The 5266-nt window shown below is 34.6% G+C and overlaps 1 long non-coding RNA gene across 1 annotated transcript; it reads left to right on the top strand.

The window, feature by feature from the left end:
- Nucleotides 1–1166: 1166 nt before the first annotated feature.
- Nucleotides 1167–4699, top strand: LOC138340851 (uncharacterized). Its single transcript, XR_011213699.1, has 2 exons — nt 1167–1501; nt 4419–4699. It is a non-coding gene; the product is annotated as an uncharacterized lncRNA (long non-coding RNA).
- The last annotated feature ends 567 nt before the right edge of the window (nt 4700–5266 follow it).

A 5266-nucleotide genomic window follows, 5' to 3' on the forward strand; every position in this document is an offset into this window, starting at 1 on the left:
AAATGATAATACATGTGAGAACAGTGAGACTTGTGGTATGAAAATATTGAACAAATGTTACGATACTCGTGACATCATCACTCATACACCTACTATAAATTATACATTTGTTCCTCTCAGGATTGCTCAACATTATTCAATAAAAACATCTCATTTTCTTCTGCGATGGAAAATGAGATCAAGAAAGGCAAGCAAAAGATCAAGTTGAAGTTAATTGAATCTGAAAGAGCACGCTCTATAAGTTTTTCCAAAGTAAAAATACTCTGTGTCAAGATGCAGAAAAGCTTGCAAAACAGAGTGGATATGAGGTTGACGTTATGATTCTTTCACCAGGTGGAAAACCATTTTCTTGTGCTTCCACAAGTATAGAAGATGTAATTGATAAGTTTTTGAAAGGAAAACTGGAGGATCACCAACGTTATCATGTCGAGGGAAAATCAATTGGATTTGAGGAACTTGAAGATTTTTGCAAAGACTTGAAAATACATAACAAGAAAGAAAGAAGACGAATATTAATGTATATGATTAAACACCCTGGCTCATAAATTCCTCCAGATAAACTATAGAGGAGCAGAGGGAATGAAACAAAAAGTGCTATTTTGGGTGAGTATTTCAAGTTTGATTTAAATGTTTTCCCTTTTCTAGAAGAAGATGAGAGTTCTTGAACTCATAATTCTCAAAGAGTTGTTAACTAAACTTCTTGATGCTAGATCTATACTTGTAGAAGTCTTTATCAATGATCGAGTATGCTAATATAATTGTCTTTATTAATAAATCACTTGTTTTTAGCCTTCAAATATCCATTTATATGAGGTTTTAGGCTACAAAATAGAAGGTCATTGTAACAACCCAAAAAATGACTATGCTAAGTAATGTCTAACGTATCTAGAATGCCTAGATTAGACCGAATTCACACAAATTGATGCGCGTAGAACCAGACATCTCAACCTCTGCAACAGCCAAGAGAACTAACATATTGAGTTAGTTGAGCTAGGAAAGGTTGTATCCATCCATGTAGGGAACCCGAATATGAAGATTTACCCGGATGAGTCTTGACTGGACTTAAAAAGGGGTAATCTAAAGTTTGGAGGGTCTATGGGTAAAATGGTCTATCCAGGATAAGGGTAGTGTTATAATTATCCTAATTAATTAATTAATACGGTTAAGGGGCAATTTGGATAGAGGTGGCCGAAATTGACCTTTTAAGCAAAATCTTGCTCCACCCGAGTTCGAGCCTTAGTGGAAGCAATGATTTAATTGATTGATTTTATTTAGTGAATTTTAAAAATTAATTAATATTTAATTTGCTGATTTAATTAAAGGAAAATCAGATATTTAATAAAATACTACTACTACTAATAATAAATAATGGGAAGTTCTAGTTTGACTAAGTCTCCACCTAACTCTCCTAATCCTAATCCTCTCATTCTCACGTCTCTCCCTCTCATTCTCACATTTTTGATCAGCAAAAGAACTGAAACAAGTGTTGAACGATATTAAGGTATGAGTTTTCTTATCTCTTGGACCCTTTCCCAAGATACCCTTAAGGTTCAGTTTAATCGCAATTGAAAAACTAAGGTTGTCCCCGTTGCATGCCCATGTCATTAGATGCTTTGAAAGATTCAAAGTATGCGTTGGTATGTCTTCTGGTAGATAATTTTAGGTCTGGTTGTGATTTTGTATTGAATTTGTATTTGTAAATTATATAAGGAATGAAAGATGTATTACGGAAAAGTATTTTATGTTAATTGTTTGAGAATGGGTGTGCTGTAATTTAACTATGTTGTTGCCTAAAATTTGTGTTTTCGTCTATGTAAATGTTAAAAGTGTGATGTTCATATAAAGGTAATGTAGCTGGAAAAATGTCACCCGAATTACTCCAAGAATCAACATTAAAACTTGAGAGAAAGATGGATTGAAAGAGATCAAATTTTCAGCTTGCTGGAAATGTTGGTCTCGGCCAAAACTTTGAAAAGTGAGCTATGTTTTAAAATATTTTAAAAATTATTTAGTCATTGGGAATTGAACCCAAGAGCTCACCAAATGCAAATTACATAAAAAGTTCATGAGTAAAACGAAAAGAAAATTAAATATGGTGAGTGGGGATTGAACCAACAACCTCTTGATGAGAGAGTTAGGAGAAAAATAAAAGAGAAAAATAAAATGTGGTGAGTGGGGATTGAACCCACAACCTCTTGAATAGAGGAGATAATTAGGAGAAAAAAATGGAAGAAAATAAATGAGGTGAGTGGGGATTGAACCCACAACCTCTTGAATAGATGAGAGAGTTAGGAGAAATAATAAAGAGGAAAAAATTAAATGAGGTGAGTGGGGATTGAACCCACAACCTCTTATATAGGAGATAAAGTTAAGAGAAAATTAAGAGAAATAGAATGAGCTTGTGGGGGATTGATCCCATAACCTCTTTGCCTTAAACGATAAAGAGAGGAGGGAAAAGAAAGAAAATATTATGGGGGTGATGGGGATCGACTACGGTCCCCCAAATCTGAAAAAATTCAAGTACCAAGTTTAATATAATATTAAGTGTTGCTCAAGGGATTCGAAATTGGGTTCCCTTGCCCTATTTTGTATTGACATAGAAGTCGTACGTGAACAAATAAATAATGAATGTTGCCTCTAAGGATCGAAATCAAGATCTTGGCATACAAAAAATATGCATGTCTTGTACCAAATAATCTTGGGTAAGTGTGAGTCACTTAGACGAATTATGAATGAAGCCTCATGGCTTGTAAGTATGGATCCATAAGTCCAGCGTACCTTTAAAAGTAAGTGAACCTAAGATGTATGTAATGAAATGACGTGAACCTAGGAGGTTTAAGCAAAAGTGTGAAACATACAAAAAGGCCAAGTTCATTGGTATATGATGAAATGAACATTCACGTAAGGGGAGTGTAGAATGACGTAAAGTCAAATCTTAAGCATACTTCAAAAGAATATGTTAACAATTAATTCATAGTTAATATGTAAAGAAAAGAATGACTTCATGACTATAGGCTAGTGCAAGTGAAACAAATTGCATCTACACCTAAACTCAATGTCACTAAATGAAATGACTAAGAGAGTATATTTATGCTAAACGATGAACAAGAAAAGAAACAGTGGCTACATGAGGATAGGCTAGTACAAGTGAGACAAGTTGTATCTACGTCTAGAATCAATGTCCCTGAATGTAAACTCCAAGAGAGAATATGTATGTTATACGATGAATAAATAATAAAAGTTGAGGAAAGATGAAACGAAAAGATGTTAAGAGAGAACAGAGTGGCACCACAATATGAGGCTAGTGCAAGTGAGACAAGTTGTACCTACGCCTATATAAGGTCACCAAAGTACTCACCTCAGATAGTGTTTAATATTAAGAGACAAGTCTCAATCGCACTCTATATGTAAGTGTAAGGAAAATTCACACTTAATACGTAATGATGAGATGAGAAATCATCTAATGAGCTATGATGCCTCATGCTAGAAGCCAACTTCTATGATGTATGAGATGAATATAATGGAACTTTATATTGAGCCCCGATAGTCTAGATATGAGTTGCGATTCCTTCTTTCGGAAAGGCAGAGGTTCATGTAATTCTTATAAGATGAGATTATCCGTCAACATGGGTATGGATCTCCATCTCTTAGTCTTTCAACCTATACTACCAATATAGGGTTCTAGAAAGGTTCGACTCCCTATATACGCTAGCATGTTTTGGTTTAATTTAGTTGGTGATTCCACCTCTTTTCGGTGTGGGTTTAAACACTGGATTTCATGATGCTCACATGATCTATGTCGGTTAAGGTTAAAGTTCCCAATGAAAGAACGAGGCCAGCCTCAAGTAATGCACATAATGAAATGAACGATACCAAAGTTGGTAGATAGGATAATCAAATAGTGAGCTAGACTTAAGTAATGACACTGGGTCATTCTTGGTAATTGCACAACGAACTCGATGAAAGTCATAAGCTACATCCTAGGTATGGCTGGTGTTTACACTAGCTTACGAACGAATGAAAATGAAGTACGTATGTATGAATGAAGAAGACTCTCTGTTTGCAAAAGAATGCTCCCTAGTTGTGGTCCTATATGTTGAGGCCTCATTTTGGGATGTCCTAATCACAAGTCCATGATTCCAAGGTCTCATGGCATATGGTCGAACGATATGAAATATGTTATGTGCTAATAAGCAATGTGTTATGTGTTGTGTGAGATATGTTACATATGATGATGCATGTTACTTTCATAGCATGACTTTTCTAATCCAATTTTGGCAAGTCCACTGACTTGACTTTTCATAATTCATATCGTTAGAAGACATCTCTTCTTAATCATGTATGTCCTTGGTGTGTGCTTGCATATACCCATACCTAGTACAAGTGTGTACTAATACCATACAACTCTCTACTTTTAGGTGAAGGTGCAACTGGATGTTAGAACTTATGAATCAACGCTGAAGTTTTTCGGACGTGGAGCTTTCAGCTGGATTTTGTAGGCCGTCATGTTTTTGAGGATGCTTACTATTTTATTCTAGCATTAGACGTATACATTAGGTAGTGAAGTATGTTCCACTAGTGTTTCTTTCCCAGTTATGTTCAGATCTTGTATTGGTGCCATTTGGGCAACTCTATATTTTATACAGATATGGACTATGTCTTTCATTCGATTATCTTGATATTAGATGGCTGTTGTGAACGCTTATGAGTTTATGTAGATAGTCTTATACGAATTCAATGTTCTTACTATAAATTCTAATTAAACAAATACTTTAAATTTTTTTATAAAAATTAACCATGGTGAAGTAATGATGACGTGTGTAGGTTTGTCTACGACCTCGAGAGGTCAACGACGCTGATCTCGTCTATGTCTAGACTCTGGTCGTGACATTCATGAAAAACTTATGTCATTAAGTCAAATAACATTCATTAGTTTTATCTATAGTCGTTAATGAGGTTTGTGTTGTCTAGAATGATAAATCACCCAATATTAGTATGCAGTGCATCCAAAACAATTACACCAGCCTTAAAGAATACTTTTCTAGATTTCAATTTTTTTTCAAGCTTAAATTTCATATAAAATTATGTGCTTCGTCTACTTCACGATGTACGGAATGATACTTGTTGCACTCGCTCCAAATTACCACATTGCTCTAGTGTGATGGAAACTATTTGTTATTGTTGTAACGAACATCCAATTGACTTGTAATACAAACTTATAGTTAGTTTTAATAGTTTTTAAAGCTTATGGGTATAAATCATATTT

The sequence above is a fragment of the Solanum lycopersicum genome, chromosome 1, assembly GCF_036512215.1.
Source record: "Solanum lycopersicum chromosome 1, SLM_r2.1".
Taxonomy (NCBI): domain Eukaryota; kingdom Viridiplantae; phylum Streptophyta; class Magnoliopsida; order Solanales; family Solanaceae; genus Solanum; species Solanum lycopersicum.